This window comes from Ailuropoda melanoleuca, chromosome X (genome assembly GCF_002007445.2).
Source record: "Ailuropoda melanoleuca isolate Jingjing chromosome X, ASM200744v2, whole genome shotgun sequence".
NCBI classification, from domain to species: Eukaryota; Metazoa; Chordata; class Mammalia; order Carnivora; family Ursidae; genus Ailuropoda; species Ailuropoda melanoleuca.
Window position 1 is genome coordinate 68024525 of NC_048238.1, and position 24503 is coordinate 68049027.

Consider the following 24503-nt stretch of genomic DNA (forward strand, 5'->3'; position numbering starts at 1 on the left):
ATAAACTGCAGGAAGCTCTCTTGAGGCTCATGAGTGGGCTGAGAAGTGGCAGATGAGGTTACGTGTGGGTACGGTAATGCATTTAGGGAAAAAATAAAGAAAGTTAAATAAGCCAGGCTGCATTCACAGGAACTTCTCTGTTCCAATCTTGAAAAGGGATCTAGCAGTGACTGGTAACTCTTCCCTGAAAAAAATTATTTCAGGAAGGTACTGTACCCACAAAGGTCAACATTCTGCTGGTCAACATCTGGAAAGAGACTGGCATCCAAACAGAAGGCATTCTCCTTCTGTAGTACAGGATTAAGATCCTCCAGACTTAAGGTAATTCTGGTTGCTCCTTCTTTTTAAAAAGCTGTATCAGATAAGAGAAAGCATTTGCAACAAACCAGCAAATAGTGAGGATTTCCTGTTATGAAGGGCTAAAATTTAGGGCTCTTATGTTGGGCAAGATAATGGTTTAGGGAGGCTATGCTCAGAGTCCATCAAATCATAACATCATAAAATGTTTGGGTAGGATATATGCAAACCTGTTTGCCAAACGCAAGAGTATTGGAACTAAGGAGTATCCTTGAAACATTACAGGGGTAAACAATGGGGAAGGGGACGTATTATACATGAGTTATGGAATAAGTTACCCCAGAAGTTGTAAAGAAATAGCACGTTTTAAAAAGTAAAGTAATTCAGGTCAGTTCATGCACTGTACACACATTGTTAGCAAATAAAAGGTTAGAGAAGCAGAGGACAAATCGTTCCTTTCTCTAGAGGTGACTCTCACAAGAAATAGAACTGGGAGGCTAAATAGATTATGAGTATGGTATTCTTTACGTTTTTAGTTTAAAAATTTATTAAAAATAAAAAATGTATTAAAAGGGTCAGTATTGAAGATGGTAATGCATTTATGGATTACAAAACTCCTTGTTCTTGTCCTACTTTTGACTTCACGTTTGTTTATATAAAACACCATCCTGTCAAAATGATGGACTTAGAAATTCAGGCTCAGTGCTTGTGGAGGCACTATGGTGTAGTGGTTCAGGTTATAGACTTTGAAACCTCACTGATGTCCACTGCTTATTAACTGCATGGTCTTGAGCAAGCTTTTTAATTTCTTGGAGGCATATTCCTTGTTTGTAAAATGACTTCATAATACTTACCCTACAGAATTGTTTGAAGAATCATTGATATGTAAGATATGCAAGTCACCTAACAAAGTGCGTGGCACCTAATAAATGCTAAGTAAATGGCAGTTCTTACTATTATTATGGGCTTTAGAGCCATGTGTATTATACTGAATTCAAAAGCTTGTAACAGATGTGATGGATAAGGTGTGCCTCCATTTTCCTAATATGACTTTTTTTAAGTTTTTTGACCATTGTGAATATAGATACCTTTTGGAAATGTAGATGACACAGTAAAATATCTAATTATGATAACAAATTTAATTATACAGATGTATTCAAATTGCATATGGTGTGAAATAATATCTTCAGGAAGAACTACTGCTTTCTTCCCCCACCATCCCATTTTGTAAAACAGTTTTGTTCAAATTCTTCATAAATATCTCTGACACCAATGTTTCTATAAGCATGAGAACCAATTTTGAGTCACCTAACAGTTTTCTGGAAGACACTTATTCATGTTCATCTAAGTTGTTAGGTAAAGATACAACACTAATCGGGGTATGCTAGCATCACTGTCATTTTGATCTCAAACCACAAATATCCATTTGCATAACACTAGGTAAGTTGATTATTCCATTCATTCTGAATGTCTTTTCTCTAGGTACTTACTATATTGCAATTTTTAGTGATCTTTCAAAGTCTTTTTTACAATGATATCAAGCAGTTAATACTGTGAAGTCACACCCTGTAAATAATCCTTAGACCTATGTTACATTTCATTGTCTTTAAACCCCACCCCAATTCGGAAATTTGCCTCTATAATAACCTAAAACTCATATTATTTGAGGTCCCAGACTGTGTTCTGTAAAGAGTACTTTAATATTAAAAATAAAATAATTTAGATGAGGCCCCTTATAATTAAAGAATTTATAAGTACTTGAATATAAGATAGTTTCCTTTTTTTCTGAGACATAACTGGAGTGGGGAGGCATGCCTTATATTTAGGAAGATAGGAATATATATTTTCTTGAAAGTTATATCCAGTTATATAACCTTGAAAGCATTCATATTTCTTATTTTTATAAGAAAATTCATTCCATATATGTGTTAAGTGCTGGAATGATCCAAATTTGTATGAGACAATGTTCTTGCTGTCATAAGAATTTTCAGACCTTGGAGAATATTTAATTCAAGAAAAGATATTGAACACCTACTATGTGCAAAGCATTTGCAGAAAAATATGAGTTGCAGCCTCTGTCCTCAATAGCTTACAAACTGTTCTAAGGGGATAAAACAAATAAACAAATAATTCTTACCTGGGAAAGTAAAGAAGCTACAAATTGCTCTGGGGTTGATAGATAGGAGAAGCCATATTCAGTTGAGAAATATCAGAAAAAGCTTTAGGAAGTCATTCATATTTGAGATGAAATGCAAAGGATGTGTAAGATAGGCATTTGGAGTAAAGTAGTGAGAAAGGGGGCCAGAGCCTAATAAGGAGGGTGAAATGACGTGAACAAAGGCCTGGTAGAAGAAGAGCAAGAAGAAATATTCAGGAACAATGAGTAGTCATTTAGATATAGTATAGAATTCACAGGAATAATGGCAATATAAGGCTGGGCTGTGAATGAGATTAGGCTAGATTGTAAAAACCACCTGGGGCTGCACATCCTTAGAGCTTAGAGCTGAGGCTACTGGCTGGCTGATAAACCCACAAGTGTCAGTAGTGTGCTACATGAGGGGCAAGTCTTTTGTTAACACCACAAGGGTCTCTGGCCCAATGAGGGGAGTTTGATAGTAATTCTTGCTACAAATATAATTTAAAAAACAATTGAAAAATAAATAAAACTGTGAGGACACCAAAGTCATCTGGGAGAGAGAAGAATAGCTTGAGAAAAATTTTAGAGACTTACCAGAGGAATTGGAGACCATTTGGATATTGGGTTTCAAAGCATTGAAGAATTGGCAATGATTAGGTATATAGCTATACAATTTAGTTATACAGTTTTGGTGGAGTAATCAACAAATTTGGCCATGTTGATATTATACATAAAGTTTGAGGGACTTGCAGGCATAGTTCAGAAGGCAGTTCACATAAGGAAAAAAAAGAGGTGAAGAGAGGAAGTCTACAAGGAAAAAAACATACAAAATAAGTCATCACATGGAAAAACACACTTTTCACCATCAAGTAAAGAAACTCAAATTAAAATAACAATAAGGTAGAGGGGTTCCTGGGTGGCTCAGTCGGTTAAGCGTCCAACTCTTGATTTTGGCTCAGGTCATGATCTTAGTGGCCTGAGTTCAAGCGCTGTATCAGACTCTGTGCTGGGCGTAGAGCCTGCTTAAGATTCTCTCTCTCTCCCCTCCCTCTGATCGTCCCCCCTGCCCGGTTCACATGCTCTCTCTCTCCCTCTCTCAAAAATAAAATAATAGTAAGGTAGAAACATGTATCTATTAGAATGTCTAAGCACAAAGTGAGGTGTTGAGAGAGCTGTAGGGAAACAGGTAACAGTTTGATGGTGGTTCCATTGCATGACAATTCATAGAAATGTATACACAAAATGGTATTAAGTGAAAGAATTAGATCACAAGAGAGTATATAGACACTGATTATATCTACAATGTGTGTATGTTGAGACATATTAGAAGAGACTTTGAAGGAATGTAGTTTAATGTTCATTTTCATTTTCTTTCTGGAACAGTTAAGTGCATTCTAATTTGAAAAGAATTAAATGAAAATTCCCCATAATACCCCTAAAACACATACACATACACACATCTTTGCAAATAGATTGTGGTAAAATATGATGTTCAGTGGTTGAGATGTTGCAACATTATCTATAAATCAGGGACGTAATTGAAGTTGTAGTTCCCTTCATTATCTTCCATAAGTCTGATGAGGCATTTTTGATCACTGTTTATTATAGTAATGAGGAAATCTTTTCCTCATAAATCCTGACAATCTACATTTTAAATCTTTCCTCAACATAAATCTTTTGCCCCCACTAAATAAATACACAAAATGTAAGCTTGTTATTGCTTATTTTCCCTACCTTTCTCTGAATACTCAGTAGGTCATTTGTGACCTTTACCTGTCAGTTGGTAGTTGTTCTCCCTTCCCCCAGGTTGACACACACAGCTAAGGTTCAGGTTTATGTGCAGCTACCACTAAATGAATTGAATGCCTACTATGTATCACACATTGTTCCCTGGCACTCTCCAGAGATTTTATTTGATCTTGATAGTAACCATGTGAGGTCTGAAATATTATCCCTATCCTTGTTCGACAAAAACTAGGCATCAATTCAGTAGGCAGTTCTCTTCAGATCCTAGGACATTGCTCTTTTCTGCCACGGTGCTTTTCAAGGGGCTAGTTCCCAAGAAAAAGAAGGCACACTGTGTGTTATGGCTCATAGTATAGTTTTTAACATATACAATAATTTTTTAGAAAGCTACATATTTTTAAGAAAAATCTTTTTTAAAAAATGTACTGCTTTTCTTCATTTAATGTATACTGTTGCTATAAAAATTATTATAAGGGCATATAGAAGATTTGAAACAAAGCAATTCAAAATTATATAAGCAATTTAAGTGGAATCCAAACATGAAGTAAGATTATCTACTTAGTGATTTCAATTAAATAAAACTTATGAGCTGTTAAAAAAATTTGAAGTTGTATTTAAATTGGTGCATGATGTTGATATGCTGACTAATTACCATAGGAAATTAATATAGCATTACATAATACAACACATAAGGCAAACAAGGAAACTTTTGAAGTAAGGTGTGGGAAATGATAAATAACAAGCCATAAAGACTAAATAGAAGCATCAAGGGGTGATTAGTACAATAAAGTATATTAACTATGAGAATGTTTCCTGACTCAATATTATTAAGGCTGCATGGAGATGATTGCAATACTAGCTTCTATGTGACTGCTGGAATGTTACTGAGATTGAAAATGTGCACCAGATGATAACCCATATTTTAAGGTGGAGGAAGGCGGGGTGCTTGTATGAAGTACGTAGAAAGATGAATTGAAAAACTGTTTCATTTGACCAAAAAAAGGAAGAGTCTGGGAGGAAAAGTAGATATTTTAGAAATAGGAAATCTACTGAGATTCATCTCCTTTTGCTCTTAGTCACACTATGTTTGTGGCTCATAGGAGTAAGAAACCTTGTTGAGAAGGTAGTTGTACAGAAAAAGAATTTGAGTTAAAATCAGTGAAAGGAACAGCATTTACAGCATTTTAAAACAGCTACCCAAAAGTAAGTGGCATAAAGAATGCATGCAAAAAAGGTATTGCTTTCTAGTCAAGTTCCAAATACTTCTATTGATAATGTACAGATCACTTAGATTACAGAGAATAATAGCAAATAAAGACTTTATGAAACAGACTTCTCATTTAACTTGTGCACATGACAGTGGGCTTTGAATTATATTTTATTACCATTCTACCTAAATTAAAATACCCAGCTCACAGCAAAACCGTACAAACAGTAATATTAAGGTTAGGATAGATTGATAAAAGCAGTGACTGAACATTAACATGATACCCGGAGCTCTGAGCTCCTTCCATCAACAATGTGGAACACGTTGAAATTACCAGAGAGAGCAGTACAGTGACTTTTCTAACTTAAATTTGCAAGTACATGACCTTTTAATTTTTCAGCCTAAACTATACAGAAATCTAATGCCCTTTTAATAAAGATGTGGTGCCAAACATCAAATATATACATATATAGATATATTTACATATGTTTGTGTGTACCCATCCCACAGTATATCTCTCCAAGACATTAGCCCAGACAGCTGTGTTCTTTTCTTCCCAGGTCTTTGTATAAATGTGTACTTTAAGGACTTTGTGGGCAGTACATGATATAAATATGTTTTAGGGCTGTGAAAATGCAAATTGCAGGATATATATATTTTTTAATCTATTTTTATTATATATATATATATAAAACACGTCATCATTATCAGATTTATATATTAGATCCATTGGACTTTTCCTTACCAAAGAACTGAAATACTGAATGTTGTGTTATAAAATTACAGGACTTTTAAACTTACTGTTCCTCCCTGATTACTTTCTTTAGAGTGGTTATCATAAAGGATCATCAGAGGATCTGTCATATTATCTTTCTTCATGGCTGAGTATTTTATAAAAGTGTCATTATATATTATCCAATAAATGAATGATAAAATAATTTTGGTTATATTGTTCATTATCTTATATCCCTTTCCCTACTTTAAGCTTCTCAGATCCATATCTTCATTGTGCAGAGTATTTGGGATAAGTTAATTCTCTTCTCTGGAAGTTAGTATCATCATCTATAAAATGAGAGGTTAATCTTCACTTAATCCATAAATTCCCTTCCAGCTCTAAAATTCCATGTTCCAATGATTATCCCCAAACTATTATACAAGTTCATGAGGTTCTTTTTAAAAATAGATATCTCAAAAAAAAAAAAAACACTTTAGTGACCTGCATGAATGGAGAACTGATGTGGTATCAAAAACTCCTTTTTGCTTGAATCTTTTTTTAAAAGATTTTATTTATTTATTTGACAGAGAGAGAGTGAGAGAGCACAAGCAGGGGGAGCAGCAGGCAGAGGGAGAAGCAGGATCCCCACTGATCAGAGAGCCTGATGAGGGGCTCCATCCCAGGACCTTGGGATCATGACCTGAGCCAAAGGCAGATGCTTAACCGGCTGGGCCACCCAGATGCCCCTTTTGCTTGAATCTATGATGAGGGATGGACATGTTTGAAAATGTTTATCCCAAGAAAAGCAAAGGTACAAGAATAATTGGTCTTCAGGTTCATGATAAAATGGTGACTAGTTTAAACTCTTGGTGAAGGACAGACGAAGAGGGAGCAAACTATATCATATCCGGGATGGATAATGTAATGGTGCATCTAAAAATGCTATAGAAGCTGGAGATGCTTAGGGAAGATAACCCTGTGGTGCAAAATACCAACTAACTTCCCCTCTAGAGTGCTTCAAAGCCTGGGAGTCAAAAACTGAAGTGGTGAGGGAAGAGTGCAAAGCAAGATGAGAGCTGTTTCTCATAATTCAACAGGAAGGCACTTCAGGTATTTATTTATATATTTATTAATAACTTATTTTTCTGAGCTGTGTCTCCCCTCAGACCTAGCTTATAGAATATTGGCATTTAAAGATACAGACATCATCATCACTCCCAAAGTTAGTTTATATGAGCAAATGTATATGTAGTTAGTTTATATGTATCAAGATGCGAGGACAGATTTGATCCCTCCCCTTCCTTCACACTAACCAATTTACAATCTGAATGTAGTAGAAGCTTGTGAATTATGTCTATTAATCCTTGTAATTGTAGCACATTGTATAAAAATAGACATTCTTTCTAAATAATCATTAAGTAAATTCAAAATGGAGTTAAGTTACAGTTGGTGGACACAGAGACTTAGCTAACATGTAATAAATAATGGGCTCATCCAGTTAGCATCAAGTCTGAGTTTTTCTCTAGTGTTACATGATGAAAGTCATAGGTGAACAGTAAGGATGACAACCTACTCAGGAAAGAACAAGTTTTAAAGTTTGCTGTTTTCTTAAAAGTTTTTCAATAACACATTCAATTCCATTTAAATATTGCAAAAAGCTGGATTGCGAATGTTAACCTAAAGGTGAATAAAAAATGTTGATATTTTATTTAACCTAAAAATACTAATTATGGATAGGCTGCTTTTATGATTATCATATTTAAAACATATCATTTTACGTTGAGCATTTTGGGAGGATTGTCACTGTGATGCTATAATAAGAAAATTTGTTTTGAGTGCGTTAAAAATACAGTGCATGATTATTGCAATATAAGGGGAAAAGTTGTTTGCTTTTGGCAGTCTGTCAGTAGATGTAGCCTAGGAAGAAAAGTACGATAGCTGCTTTATATAAAACAGTAGGAGAAGGACACAAGCTCAGAGAATTTTTTGTCTAGCTGCTGTTATTAAAGAAATTCTTTTGTAGAAGAGAAGCTGCTTTTTTTCCCCATTTTTGCTTCTTTCTCTGAATTCTTTGCTTTCAAGTAGCATGCAAAGCGTCTGTGCATGGCAGCCTGTAACTTCTGTTATTTAGACTGCCAGCTGTTAAATTGGATTGAGTTGAACCAGAGGAGGAGAATAGGCCCACTGAGGCAAAGGCATTTTTACACCCTTCTTTAATAAAATAATGTAAGGAATAGCTAGAAAGCTTCCCCAGACTTTCATCTAAAATTGTCAGATTGTAGCTATTGGAAAGAATCACTATTGACTCCTGTCAGACAGTTTTGGAGAGGAGGTGAAGAGAATTGTCTCCTGACTGTGTGCTTCGTCAAATTAGGTACTTTGAGCAGAAGTATAAAGTGAAGGCCAATGCCTCAAAGCAGGAACTTGTGCTCATCTCCTGTGACTTCCTTTTTTTTTTTTTTTTAAGAAATCAGATTGAATCGTAAAATGATGGGAATAGGATTGGACACAAACACATTTATTGCATGCTCAGCAGCCATTACATATCATTAGTGAAAGGATACAAGGGGTAAAGGGGACCATTTTGATGTCACTGTCATTCTTTTTAAGGACAGATGCATTCACTGATGAGAAAGAAACTGACATCTGTAAAATTTTAGAGACCAGTAATACTTTTATGCCTTCTTTTCATGTAGGTAAACATGTAACTTTTTAATACTCATTAATATAAACTGAAAGAATGGGTGATGTTGGAGTTGCTTGTAAGAATGCCAGTTATGAAGTAACTATGACTTACCAGAATCAGTATATTTCTGTATCAAAATAGTATATTTTTCACCAAGGTACATACTATTCCTAATATACCACTTCAGCTAAAGTTAATGTCAAAATCCAGTATTTCAAAGGTGATATGCTTTTTATTAAGAAATATAATTTGATCTTACTTTCTACTTGTAAAAGGCTATAGTCCTTATACATCAGCTCTAAAGTTAGTTCCATTTTCTTAATTTTCTTGTTCTTTATTCTCCTTGCCAAAGAATCTGTGTAATTGGCTTGCTCTGCAAAGTGTTTTATTTGCCCTTGTGGACATTAGCTGTTTTAAGGATCTGAATGTATTATAGCAGGGAGCACATGATTTTAGTTCAACTGCCTCTGTACCCTTTCCCCCATTGCCAAACTAATGCTTTCTGTTTTTAGTATTCCAGGGAAGAATGAAATTGCAAAGATGTAGCTGGTCATAGGAGTAATCTAAACAGAGGACCATTCCAGGAAAGACAGTGTCTGTGTACCTAGCATGGATCATGGCCCTTCCCTACTTCTAAGCATCTAACATATTCTCATAGTCATTTCTTCTATGTTGTGATTTTTTTTAAGTGAAGCACTTTTAGATGTCCCATATGGTTTAAAACAAATCAGAAATTCATGTCCTAAATGTTTCGTTAGTCAGAATAATTAAATTGATCAGGTCTGGGAGCAGTGGAAACAAAATAATGGGGTCATTGAAAAAGTTAGGCTCTAAAGGGAACCTGAGCTCATTCAGATATCAAATCTAATAATTGTTCTACACCTGTATGCACAGTCCCATTGAGCAAATTCACATTAAAGGTTTAGTGGAACACTTTCAATGTTGTGGTCCAAAGGGACTTGCTACTGTTTCACAAGAAAACACTGAGTATTTTCTGGCAATATGTTTTTTGTGATGTGCTAACTAAGCACTATATGTGTATGTTGTTGTCCTGTCCCTACCTAGGGAGCAAGAAAAGGGAGATATGCATAACTGGGAATGGTTTTCTTACTATTTAAAGATAATAAAAGTGTTCTCAAGCATTAGCTGCCTGGAGGTGATAATACGAGCTAAGGGAACTCACTGGATCGGGAGAGAAAGAGTGGAGTTTTATTAAACAACCTATGCAACCTAGTAGAAATGAAGATCGTTTAACCCTTTCCCTTCATAAAATAAAGTGCTACCAAACATGATTTTGGTTATTGAAGTAGAAAGTAGCAACTAGGCATTCTGTGTAGCAATGCAGTGCTGCTTTCTCCTATGGCACTATATGACTATGGCAGCAAACTGACTGCTTTTGATTCTTTCACAAGATATCTGAGGAGAGTTGACAGACCTAAAAAAAATTTTAAAGATCTGAAGAGTGGAAAGATGTATTTAACTCTGCCCTATAGTGACCATTGAACAAACAGATCTTCAATAGAACTCTCTCATTGGAGGCTTCAAAGCACACAGAAAAACTAGATTTGCAGTATATATTGAACTATGAAAGACAGGTATGGCCAGCCCTCTTTCCCGAAAAAGACAATCATAACTGAATTAACTCACCTAAAGAATAGTTTTAATACACACATGTAAACTTATTCATGAATATTATGCTCTAATATTTTCACTTTGTGCATAAACAAAAGGACATATTCATTTGTGTATTCATTCTAATATATTTCCAAGCACCAAGGAAACAGATGCAAATGGAAATTCCTGCCTTTCTAGAGTTCACAGTAAAGTGGAGGAGACAGCACAAGGACAGTCACAGTATAAAGTGCAAACTTAATCTTAACAGATTAGTAGGAGTTTCTTGGGCAGGAAAGGAAAAAGGAAGAGAAGCATGTTTCAAGAAAGCAAGCAGCAGTTGTGGAGGCAATAGGAGAGCCTGGTATATTCAATGATGAGCAAGCAGGTCAACATTACCAAAGCATAGGTATGAGAAGCTGGTAAAATGAATTGTCTTAAAAGACCTTGGATACTAAGGAGTTGTTTGTTTTGTTTTGTTTTTTAGTTGCATGGGTGATAAGGAGCCATTTCCAGCTTCTTTTCCAGAATCTCCTAACAACATGTAAGGTTGATGGGGTGGAGATGAGGCTAGATGCAGGAGAGATTCAAAAGGGGTCTATTATAAGAGCCTAGGCAATGGAAGAAGGCCTGCCCTAGAAAAATGGCAGTGGAGATGATGATGATGAAGAAATTGATCCAAGAATACTTCAGGAGTTAGAAAGAACTGAACTTATTGAACACTTGAATATGAGGGTGAAAAAAGGGAAGAAGTCCCAGGTGATGATTTGGGGGTTTTTGGTTTCTTGTTTTCATTTTTATGACTTGGTGTATGATGGCTCTATTAGTTTTCTAGGCCTGCTATAACAAAGTACCACAAACTAAGTGGTTTAAACAGCAGAAATTAATTGTCTCATAGTTCAGAAGAATAGACTCCAAGATCAAGGTGTTGGCAGGGCCATGATCCCTCTGAAGGTGCTAAGGAAAGATCTGTTCCAGGCCACTCTCCTAACTTCTGGTGGTTTGCTGGCAATGTTTGACATTCTTTGGCTTATAGAAGCATCACCCTGATCTCTGCCTTCATCTTCACATGGTTTTCTCTGTTTATGAATGTCTGTTTCCAAATTTCTCCTTTTTATAAGAACACCAGTCATTATTGATTATAGCCTACTCTAATGACTTCATTTTAACTTGGCTGCCTCTGTAAAGACCCTATTTTCAAATAAAGCCATGTTCTACGGTAATATGGGAGGCTGGGGCTTCAACATAAGAATTTGGAGGTGGGGACCCAGTTCAATCCATATCATGGTCCCCTTCATCAAAACAAGGAGACATGAAAAGGAAAGAATAGTATCAAAGAAAAGGAAATCATTTCAGTTTGGATCTTAAATGTGAGGTAGGTTCAAAGCAATCTGGGAAAATATTTAGAAGGTGAATGAAGCTGTAGCCTAGAGCCCAAGGAATGTAGAACTGAGATTCGTTAGCATAAAGGAGGTAGAGTAGTTGAAGTTTTGCAAGTGAATGAATATACCCATAAAGAATTGCTCATGGAAAGTATATAGAGTATGGGAAAGCACAAGAGATAAAACCCTGAAAATTACTAATGTATAAGGAACAAGGAAAAGAATGGTAGTTTATAAAAGAAACAGAAAAGGATCAAAGAGGTAATTTAAAAATTAAGGAGTGGTAGTATGCAAGTCAAGAGAGGAGAGTTTTGTGGAAGAAATAATTGTCAACAATATCATGTGAGGTCAAAGAAAATATCAAGTAAAAGAAAAGTCCTAAGCCTTACGGCAAGAATGTGATATCGATTCAGAACAGGCCTATTCATAAATACAGCCATCATGGAACACACCCAGTATTTTCAATAGAATTTCACTCTATTTGTATTACTAGAGAAAATAAAAGAATAAATTCATTTATATAGTATAACATTTTATACTTACAGAAATTGTATTTTTTACACTATCTAGTTATTCTAATATCTATAAGAAAGTATTCACTACTGGAGTATCTTTCAAAATGTAGCTAAATAATCCTGATAGAAACTGTTTTAGAAGTAATCCATACAAAGTCTGCATTTGAATTGAAATTCTGATATGTTTGGTTATTGAATTTTGTGACTAGTGCTCAGAATAGGATAAACTAGAGCCTCTCAGAATGAGATTATAATGTGGTTGGTTAGAAGAGAGTCTTCTAAGGAACTATCTTTCTCTTCAAGTCATTGTCTATTTTTATGTGGTCAACATTGGAGCTCTCAGTGATGCTAATTGTCATTTTATGTACTCCTCCCCAATCTAACCATACATATTCTTTTCCCTCAAATCTCCTAAAAACACAAAGCTATCTCTAGAACCAACTTTAAAGATTTACGATTAGACCCTTAGTAGAAGAAAGTTTTGAAAAGGTAAGGTAGAGTTCTGAGATTAATTTTTGGCTCATACCAACATGTGTATATAGGAACAAATGGTGTATTTATGTCTATAAGTCCTCAATAAAAGTTTTGTTCAGAGGAAGAACCAATAGGTATATGTTGAATGGCTATTTAGTATTGAGAAGGCTAATAGAAGAGATACATTCTTGAAAAGGCGGTACATGATAGTGAAAATTGTGCAACTGGCTAAAATTAAAAGCTGAGTTGTGTGATATCAGAGTCTAGAGGAAAGAAAGATCAATGAAGGCCAGAGAGGTCAGGAAGGTGGGGTTTTAACTGAGCTTTGAAGGATGGGTAGACTTTAAAAGAGAGGATGGAGAAGGCAAAGGTGGGCACATAAAAAATCTGAATATGTATAGGTGTCTGAATATGGAACGATTATAAAGCCAACCTAACTAGATTCAAGGGTGAGTAGTAGAAAAGAGGGGAAAATCTGACTGGATATAGTAGGATTTGTGTAAAACAAACGAAAATGATATACCCAGAAAGTATATCATCCATAAATTTCTTCTTTACTTAGCTGCCACAAATTTTAGGGTCAAATTTATTATGCACGTATTTATTTTAAATTGAAGTATAGTTGATCCCCTTTCTCCACATCCTCTCCAACATTTGTTGTTGCCTGCCTTGTCCATTATTGCCATTCTAACTGGCGTAAGGTGGTATCTCAGTGTGGTTTTGATTTGAATTTCCCTGATGGCTAATGATTTTGAACATTTTATCATGTGTCTGTTAGCCATTTGTATGTCTTCCTTAGAAAAGTGTCTGTTCATATCTTCTGCCCATTTTTTGATTTGTTTATTTGTTTCTCCTGTATTGAGTTTGAGAAGTTTTTTGTAGATCTTGGATACCAGTCTTCTATCTGGAGTGTCATTTGCAAATATCTTCTCCCATTCCGTGGGCTGCCTCTTAGTTTTTTTGACTGTTTCCTTGGCTGTGCAAGCTTTTGATCTTGATGAAGTCCCACAAGTTCATTTTTGCTTTTGTTTCTCTTGTCTTTGAAGATGTGTCATGAAAAAAGTTGCTGTGGCCGATGTCAAAGAGGTTGCTGCCTATGCTCTCCTCTAGGATTTTGATGGATTCCTGTCTCACATCGAGGTCTTTCATCCATTTGGAGTTTATCTTTGTGTATGGTGTGAGAGAGTGGTCAAGCGTCATTCTTTTGCATGTAGCTGTCCAATTTTCCCAGCACCATTTATTGAAGAGGCTGTCTTTTTTCCACCGGATGTTTTTTCCTGCTTTATCAAAGATTAGTTGCCCAAAGAGCCGGAGGTCCATTTCTGGGTTCTCTATTCTGTTCCATTGGTCTATGTGTCTGCTTTTGTGCCAGTACCATGCTGTCTTTGTGATCACAGCTTTGTAGTACAGCTCAAAATCCGGCACTGTGAGCCCCCAGATTTGTTTTTCCTTTTCAACACTTCCTTGGCTATTTGGGGCCTTTTCTGGTTCCACACAAATTTAAGGGCTGTTTGTTCCAGTTCTTTGAAAAATGTCATTGGTATTTTGATTGGGATGGCATTGAAAATGTAGACTGCTCTGGGTAGCATAGACATTTTAACTATGTTAATTCTTCCAATCCATGAGCATGAAACATTTTTCCATCTTTTTGTGTCTTCTTCAAAGTGTTTCAAGAGTGATTTGTAGTTTCTAGAATATAGATCCTTTACGTCTCTGGTTAAGTTAATTCCGAGTGAAGATGTGGAAAAAGGGGATCCTCCCACATTGTTTTTGGGAATGCAAGTTGGTACAGCCACTCTGGAAAACAGTGTGGAGGTCCCTTAAAAAGTTAAAAATTGAGCTACCCTATGATCCAGCAATTGCGCTGTTGGGTATTTACCCCAAAGATACAGACGTAGTGAAGAGAAGGGCCATAGGCACCCCAGTGTTCATAGCAGCATTGTCCACAATAGCTAAATTGTGGAAGGAGCCGAGATGCCCTTTGACAGATGACTGGAAAAGCAGATGTGGTCCATATGTACAATGGAATATTACTCAGCCATCAGAAAGAATGAATTCTCAACATTTGCTGCAACATGGACGGCACTGGAGGAGATAATGCTAAGTGAAATAAGTCAAGCAGAGAAAGACAATTATCATATGGTTTCACTCATTTATGGAACATAAGATGTAGGAAGATCGGTAGGAGAAGGAAGGGAAGAATGAAGGGGGGGTAAAGAGAAGGGGGAATGAACCATGAGAGACTGTGGACTCTGGGAAACAAACTGAGGGCTTTGGGGGTGGGGGAATGGGATAGGCTGGTGATGGGTATTAAGGAGGACACGTATTGCATGGTGCACTGGGTGTTATACACAAGTAATGAATCATGTAACGTTACATCAAAAACTAGGGATGTACTGTATGGTGACTAACATAATATATTAAAAAAAAATTATTAAGAAAACGAAGTATAGTTGACACACAATGTTACATTAGTTTCAGGTGTACAACATATATTCTATTCTCCCTGAGCTACTTCCTTTAGAGTGAATCTTTTCACTTTTATTTTCATATGCCTTTGCAGTGTATTTTAATCTATGAGCCCCCCAAAGTCTTTCTGGAAGCTAACTGCTTACAGTTTTTAGTGTTATCTTTTTTTTTTCACTACTTCAAACTTCAGTTGAGCCAAGTTAGTCTTGTTTTAAATTCACTGTAGCCTTTTGAGTTGGGGAGTAAGGCCTCTTTGGGAAACTATTCTGAAGGTGGGTTGGAGGATGAGTTGAATGGAGGAAAGTCTGGGTATAGTGATTAGTTCAGCCAGTACCTTGTTTCTCAAGTTTTAGTATGATAAAATTAGCAGATCTATAGATTATTTTGGGTCTTTGGTGACTGAGTTAAAACTGTGCTTCATATATTGTTACTTAAACATCAATGAATATAAAAATAGGCATAAACTGCTTTAACAATTTTTATAAAACTATAAAACAGATAAAAATAAAATTAACATTAATGTGTCTACTGATGCTAGTTTTTTTAAGTTTTATGTATTTATTTTGGGGGGGAGGGGCAGAGGACAAGGGAGAGAGACTCAAGCAGACTCTGCACTGAGCACAGAGCCTGACTCAGGGCTTGATCTCACAATCCTTGGATCATGACCTGAGCTGAAACCAAGAGTTGGATGCTCCACCAAGTGCACCACCCAGGCCCCCCAGTGCTGGATTTTATAGTAGAAAGATTTCGATTTGGATCCACTTATATATTTTGACTTCACTGATGCTAATGCAGAATCTCTGTTGTAGAAGTAGGCTGGACAAAATGGTATTAATAACTTTAAGGCTTTCTCATCTTATTCAAGATCATCAGACACCACAATGAATAACAACTGTCTTATCAAGCAGTTCTCAAATTCCAGTTTTAATAGGGTGTCAACATGATAATTTTGTAAAGTTGCCTCGCTCACATGAAGATAAAGCTAGGATTGAAATTTTTATAATATGGATATCTGATCCATTTATTGCTAGAATTGGGAACAGAAAAAAATGATTCAGTGCACATTTACCCCTCTATTTACAGCTAATAAACGATTGCAAGTTGCTCTACAAAGACCACATTCTCATTGTACCTCTGCTTACATCTTGAAGATGGCATTGACTTCTTTGTCACGGGTCTTTATATGTCCAGCTTACCTATGCCATGGTGTGAAAATAGTATCATACTCTGGGATGACTCAACTCTGAAAAATTTTCTTTATCAAATAATTATGAAATTTCATTATTCAGTACACCATGATGTTGCTTGGTTTTCATGTAATACAAAAACTAACGTGTATATATCCATGAGCAATACACTGGTTACTTAAAAGGTGATAATACAGAATATGCTTATGTCAACACTTTTTACATAAAAAGGAATGCATAAAACTTTAAATATATCTTGCATTAAGAAATAATGGCCTAGTGAGCTTTATTGACAATTTTTTTAATGAAGTTGACCCCAACATTAGGAATTATATCACGTAAATCATGTCTTTGTTATATTGAACTCTTTTAGAGCAGAAACTTATTCAGGACACCTTAAGAAACAATGGGTTTCACTTCTTTCTGTGTGTCTGTTCATTCCTTTCTATTTCTTTTTCAATCTGTTTATCACCCTATTGAGTAGTGCCTTTTATCACAAGGTATGTCATGTGTTACTAACCAGCCTATGAATTAGTTGCCATTGAGGAGGTCAGATGCCCATCATTGTTCATTCAGTGGCTTCTTTTGGAAAAAAAAAAAAAAAGAAAGCCTATTCAGTGCTGCTTCCCTAAGTAAAAATCTATGAGCACGGCAGTTTCACCTAGCAGTGGTGTTGGGCATATCAGATATAGTGACCTGAGAAAAGTGTTTTCCTCTAAGAAAATATCACCTCTTTCATGGTAATGGGAAATGGAAGTATAAGTTATATTCATTACCTCCCCTTACTCCTCAACCTTCTGCAATATGGCCTCTCCTCTCCCTATTTTACTGAAATTGTTCAATTGTTCTCATTATGGTCTCTAATGATGTTCATATTTCTGATATAAAGCTGATAGTTTTCAGTTTTTATTTTACTACATCTTTCTACAGCATTTTATACTATTGCTTGTTGCATTTTTCAAACTATTTACTCCTTCAGATTCCATAACATGTGCTCAGACGTTTCATTCTGTACCTCTCTGAATACTTGCTGTTTCCTTCATGGACTTCTCTTTCTATGGTCATCTCTTAATTATTAGTGTTTTCCAGGAAATAATCATCAGCCCACTGCTCTTCTCACTCTATGTGCTTTCCTGTTTCCAGCTCCAATTACCATCTATATGATAAGTCTCCCAAGTATCTCATACTCTTTCCAGACCTGTCCCATGAATTTCAGCTTTGTAATATTTAGCTGCCTGCTAGACAGCTCCACATGGATATCTTAAAGGCATCTCCAATTTTAAACATCCTGAACTGAAATCATCATGTTCTCCTGGAGTGCAGCTCCTCCTGTATGCCCTATCTTAGTTGATGGGACCACCATTTTCCCAAATGTATAAATTAGAAATTTTAGAATTATTTTGAACTCTTTTTTCTCCATATTCAATTAATCCCTGATTCTTGTCTTGTCACCTTTAAACCCCTCCTCTACATGATCACCAAGTTGAACTATCTTAACAATTCCACTCCCTATTGTACATGTAAAGTCCAAGAGCCTTAAGATGGCACATGAGACCATCCATTATCTGGATGTTACTTCTCTATCATCAGAACCCATAGTCTCCTGCTTTTAATCAACACTGATTTGCTTGTAGTCACACACATTGTTTTCATCTTTTCTCTCAGTGTCTCCTTTGCCTGGAATATACTTTTCAGCCAGGCTAATTCATCTCATCCTTCAAGAATCAGTTAGGACAGGGGTGCCTGGGTGGCTCAGTTTGTTAAGCATCTGACTTCGGCTCAGATCATGATCCAGGGTCTTGGGATGGAGCCCTGAGTGGGGTTCCCTGCTCAGTGGGGAGTCTGCTTCTCCCTCTCCTTCTTCCCCTCTCCCCTGCTCATGCTCTTTCTAGCTCCCTCTCTCTCTCTGTCTAATAAATAAATAAAATATTTTTTAAAAAATCAGTTAGGACGTTGCCTTCTCTAGAAAGGCTTCCCAGAGATGCTTCCCTGAAGGCTTAGCTAAGTGTTCCTTCTCTGTTCTCCTTAAGAGTATACCCCTAATCATAGTACTCACTGTAACTTTATTCTAATTAGGTTTACATGTTACCCCCCATTTAAGTGAAAATATCTTGAGAAAAATGGCTAAGACTTTTCATTTTTATATCAGGGGATATAATATAATCTAGGTTCTAAAACTGACTCACTGACAACTGTGTAGCAGACTATAGAAGAAGCCCTAACACATTTCATCAGACTAACTTTTACATGAAAAGGCCGCAATCATTTCATACTACCTGCCTTGAAAGAAGAGACTGGCTCATTTATCCCTGGCACTATGTGAGGCACATAGTCACTATTCAAGAAAGGATTATTGAAATAAATTTCAAGCCAGGTTTTGGGCAGAAGGAGATATACCTGACATGGGAGTAGACCCTGGTTATGATGACAAGACTCCCTCTTGCCAGTGAATAGGTCTACTCAGGAAACGAAATTAAAGGTCATTGGATTACCTCTTGAAAAAAAAAAAATGAGTGACCAGTTTTACTAGATACATCATTCAAGCCAGGCTAGAATCTCTAGAAATAATCTCTTTCTACAAATCTGTCTAGACAACGGGGATCCTAAAGCAGAGAATTAACAGAAAGCAGCCCAGCAGTATTTCTCTACCAACTGGATGACAATAAGAAAAATAAATAAATTGTTATAAAGGATTTTCATTGCTTCCCAAGGGCATAAAGTTATCCCAGCCCATGATGTTTTAGGAAATAAATAAAAATTCTGAACATTGATAAATTCTGATTTCCTAACTGATCTTTATTAAGTCTTTGGTTTTTTAGGCTAATCTGGAAAAGCATTGTCATCATCTCCATAATGAGGCTGTCTAGACTTAAAAATATAATAAGTTCTTGATATTGAAATCTTTGTTACGTGATTCTTATAATATCAAATATAAATTTAGTCTATATCAGGTACCATTCTGGTCCTTTTACATTATTGCCTCATTTAGTCCTTGTAACTGTTCTTTTAAGTAGTCTTTAAGTATTATTTTCATGTTCACAATGGGGAAAATAAGTTTAGGAAAACATAGCTATTAAGTGACAAAACAGAGATTTGAACTTCTATCTGTAATATAAAAGTGTGGATAACAGAGATAGAAACGACTTTTTGTTTGGACTGCTGACCAATTCTTGCATGGGTATGTGTGTTTAATGTCTATCCAAAGATTAATATGGGCTAAGTAATTCTGTTAATACTCTACCATGTAAATACTATTATCATCATTTTGCAGATGCTTAGAAAAATTCATTTTGCAAATACATAAATGTGAGGGTGGCCCATTTTATTAGAAAAACTGTGTCTAGTAATATACATTAATAAGTTCAAAGACTACATATACCAGTTAGTTTAACTTTATTCCATCATTATATCTTGTATCAATACAAATGGTGGTGAGAAAGAGTATAATGCTTTATGCCAAGAATCCCCTTTCTACCCGCATGCATTAACCAGGAAGAATAACCCAGTATGCATGTCTTGTTGAAAATGGGTCAGCATTGTTTACTATCAAAAGACAGACTTATTTTAATTTCTCATTTGTAGGAAACATGTTGCTACAAAGCAATTTTTAAGTCCATTTGATTTTGCCGTTGAAGTAAAACTGTATATAGATGCTGTCATGACATACCTCCTTATCTTTCTGAATTTTTACTAATCTACCTAAGATTCTTGGTAGAGAATCTTCTTGGAGAGAGACAATGTCTAGGTTTACTTCTTAAGAATAGAACTTTTAGAATTTTCAATCTAAAATTCATGAAATACTTTTATAAATGACAACAGTGTATAAAGACAAATGTATTTGTGCTCTAAAACCAGCAGAATTGTAAATCATTACATTCTGATCAGGGAACAGTCTACGGCCCTTATTTAAGCAGAACAGAAAGTAGTACCTGATTTCTGTCTTTTTTTTCCCCATTATAGTGTACTTAGTGATGGCATGTATAATCAACAATGAATTAATTCAGATTATTGAATCCTACATGCTTTTTAAGTTGAGAACAGTATGTGCTTTTTATCTGAAACCTGAAGATTTTTAAATCCTACATAGGGTGTTTCCCTAATTTTCCAAGTTAGTCATGCTCAATGCCAAAATTTCAGACATGGAAATATATAAAAAAGGGAAAAAAGTCATGATCCCACCATTCAGGGATAACCACTGCCTTTATTGGTACACATCCTTCAAACTCCTAAAAGTTGTAATTCTTATTTTCAAAAATAAGAATATGAGAGGCACCTGGGTGGCTCGATCGGTTAAGCATCCGACTCTTGATTTCAGCTCAGATCATGATCTCAGGATTGTGGGATTGAGCCCCGTGTCCGGCTCTGCGCTCAGTGCGGAGTCTGCTTGAGATTCTCTCCTCTCCCTCTGCCCTCCCCCAGCTCATGCATTGCTCTCTCTCTAAATAAATAAATAAGATCTTTTAAAAAAAAGAATAGAATTTACCCTTTTGTGACTTGCCTTTTCCACTTTATAATGTGGACCTCCCTCTGTCAAGCACATATAGATCTATATGATAACTTAGAATGGCTGCATTGTATTCTTATGTATGTGGGTTTCATCCTTTATTTATCTAATTTCATGCTGGACAGATAGGCTGTTTATGATTTTCACTAGTATAAATAATGTTGCAAAGAACACCGATGTACAGCCGTCCCTATTTATGCATTTGTCTGATAATGCAAGGACTGGCTTTATCCAGTAGAATTAAAAACCAGGAAAGATTTTTTGAGAATTGTTATATGAGAAGTAAGTTGCTAGGTAGTAGCCATTTTTATTCAGCTATAGGCTTGGCCTGCACTGAGGTTGTGCATAGATTGTCTTAGAAACTAAAATTACAAAGCAACTTCTGTCAGTTATGAATATGACATTAACAAGCTGTGTTTTAACTCTGTCCTAATTGCTCATATTGGAAACAACTGCTGACTGGCTTCTACCTTAAGGGACAGTTTATGTTTTAAAACAATGGCACTGGCAGCTGCTAAAGTGTCTGTGATATTAACCATACAGGTTGCCTTTCTCCATACAACTGGTTAAGTAATTAAGCATAAGCTACATGGGGAACACAACTAATAGGAAGCACCTGTTTATAGACCTGCAAATTGTAAGCTGTAGATTAATATCTCCTCTTCTCAAAATCATAGCCAGTGGCATATTTCTGTAATCTGGTGCTTTGGGAAATAGACCATCATGCAGGGGAAAGCCTGCTATTCTCGCCTTACTATAGAAGCCAGTGAGCTTATATAACCCAAGAGTACCTGGGGCTACTGAAGCTGTAGAGTTGGGCTGACTACTCTAAAACTTCCAGCCTCAGCAATAAGTAGGTAGTCCAGACCCAAGACATAGGTTGTACATTTTAAAAACAAAAATAATAGATATATAATCTTACAGTGATTCAGAAACAAAAGCAGATGACAGATAAGTATATTCTAGGTCAGCATATCAGCAATAGAACTCAGGCAGATCACAAACAACTTCCGCAGAAAATGACAGAGTGTTGTCCATCATCTAATCAAAGTTAGAGAAATGGCTGATACCTAATAATCTTAGTCATAGGGATCTATGTCACACATGGAGTAGAAAGGCACAGAGATGACAGATGGTAGGAGTGAATTGACCCTGTATCCACATTGTCATTTCAAAGCTAGTTTATTTGTACCAACCCAAATGGTTGCTCAAGCTCTCATCCTTGCCAAGTACTCTTGGCCCAGGTCACTGCAATCTGTATATGCCTTAATGAGCTCTTCTCCTGCCACTCTTGTTGGTGCTATCTAGGCTTCAACAACAGAACTTAACCAGATGATTCCAGAGAGCCCCATTTCTGCTGGGTGTTTTTTTCTTCCTAGGTTTTGTTTTGTTTTTCTAAACAGAACTGCTGTCATTGTAAACCATTCAGGATTGTTTTTTAAAACTATAAAAATTTAGGGGCGCCTGGGTGACATAGCGGTTAAGCGTCTGCCTTCGGCTCAGGGCGTGATCCTGGCGTTATGGGATCGAGCCCCACATCAAGCTCCTCTGCTAGGAGCCTGCTTCTTCCTCTCCCACTCCCCCTGCTTGTGTTCCCTCTCTCGCTGGCTGTCTCTATCTCTGTCGAATAAATAAATAAAATCTTAAAAAAAAAACTATAAAAATTTAAATCATGTGTTTATAGAAACAACTATCACTACAAATCTGGCCAATTCAACATATGTCCTTATATTATTTTCTTCCTTTTCCTAGAAAAAAGATTAAATACATATTGACATTCTGATTCCCTCTTTAAACATCCATTGCTTGGGGCACCTGGGTGGCTCAGTCATTAAGCATCTTCCTTCGGCTCAGGTCATGATCCCAGGGTCCTGGGATTGAGTCCTGCATCTGGCTCCTTGCTCAGCGGAAAGTCTGCTTCTCCCTCTGCCTGCCACTCCCCCTGCTTGTACTCTCTCTGTCAAATAAATAAATAAAAATATTTATAAAAAAGATTCAAACATCCATTGTTTTTCATGCCCCCCCCAACTAGGAAAAAATTTAACTAGTCAGCGATAGAAGAAACTAGAACTCATTTTTTCTAATCAAAAATTGACAGCTATCTTTCTATTTCTTCTTGTTAACATCCCACCTACATTTTAAGGCCTAACTGGGACAAAGTTTTCCCTGGCCCCCAACTCCGGTGCTCAAGGAATTATGGTTTTTCTCTGCCCCGAACTGCCATCATACTGAAACTGTAATAGATGCTATAAGAGACACATAATTTTATGTTATAGTTGTTTGTACATTTATCCTTCTCTAATAACCTGTAAGAGTGTCTATTATGGTACTCTGCAGATAGTTTATGCAGTAAAAATTTGTAGGTGGATGGAAAGAAGGGAAGGAGGGAGGCAGGGAGTAAAGGTTTCCTTTCCTTTCTTTATATTAATGGCAAATCATATTCCCTGTGTGTTAAGTGGTGTAGCAGAAGGTGAAATGAAGGGTTAGTTCCTGATTCATTGCTAAAGATTGGATGATTACTTAACAGTTTTTGAGAAATTGCTATGTGTAATCCACTGTGAAAGACACCTGAGCGACTCTGTTATCATTTGTGTGGTTTCTATTGGTTTGTTCTTCAATGTAAGTTTCACGTATATGATTTGCTTGGGGATTTTTCCAACTATTTTCTAACCCTATTCATGTTTTTATATGTTGCCTTTTCCCATATTTTCCAGATATGTAGGTATCATTATCAGACTTTCAACCTCATAGAAAGAAAATTTGTCTTAAAGCCCAGTTGCATTTCCTAATAATGAAGCAAACATAATGCATGGCTAATGTCCAAAACCAAGGACATTTTAAAAAAATCTATTCACTAGGGTTGACATTGAGTCCAAAGATAATCAATAGCAAGGTCTGTGGCAGTTGAAATACTGAACAATATACTGATTTTTTTCTTCTGAGTCACATTTCTGTAAAATCCTTTGAAGTAAGTTATCAATTATGTAAATGCTAGTCATTTAAAATCCCAGGAGGTTGGTTATACATGTTATGAAAATACCATGTTTATGATAGGTAAAAGTAAGTATTGCATATTTTCCACATTGTAGCTTAATATGGATTAAGTTTTTAATGCCTTGAAATAATATTATTGTACTCAGTGGTTTTACTTTTATCACATATTTCAATCTTTTTAAAGTTGCTATAATTGAGTTTGTTTGATAATGTACCTTTATATTACTGCAAGACTTGATAGTTTGCAAAATATGAGGTTCATAATAGAGATAGAGAATAGAATTACTACCTGGCAGGGAGGATAAGAAGAAAGTGAAATATAGAAAAGTGATTTAATCTCACTACTGCAGTATTATAAAATATAATTTGTTTTTCCCCTAGCACAGCAGAGTTTCATGCTGATAACAAGCTACTGAATTAATAAATCCATTGCACCTATTGAGACTTTTCCTTTAATAACATAATGAATGCTGAGCATTAAGAAGAGAAAAAGAAACATATTCTTTGTACAGGTCTTACCTCTCACAGATCTATATCCCTAAGCATAGGAAAAATACCAACATCATACCCTGAGCAGTA

At 36.0% G+C, this 24503-nt stretch overlaps 1 protein-coding gene and 1 non-coding gene across 3 annotated transcripts in view; both read left to right on the forward strand.

Annotated features, from left to right (window-relative positions):
* DIAPH2 (diaphanous related formin 2) overlaps positions 1-24503 on the forward strand; it is a 1026009-nt gene that overhangs the window by 987365 nt on the left and 14141 nt on the right. The gene's annotated exons all lie outside the window — the stretch shown is intronic.
* LOC117797554 lies at positions 2777-2930 on the forward strand. Its single transcript, XR_004622564.1, has one exon. It is a non-coding gene; the product is annotated as a small nucleolar RNA SNORA62/SNORA6 family (small nucleolar RNA).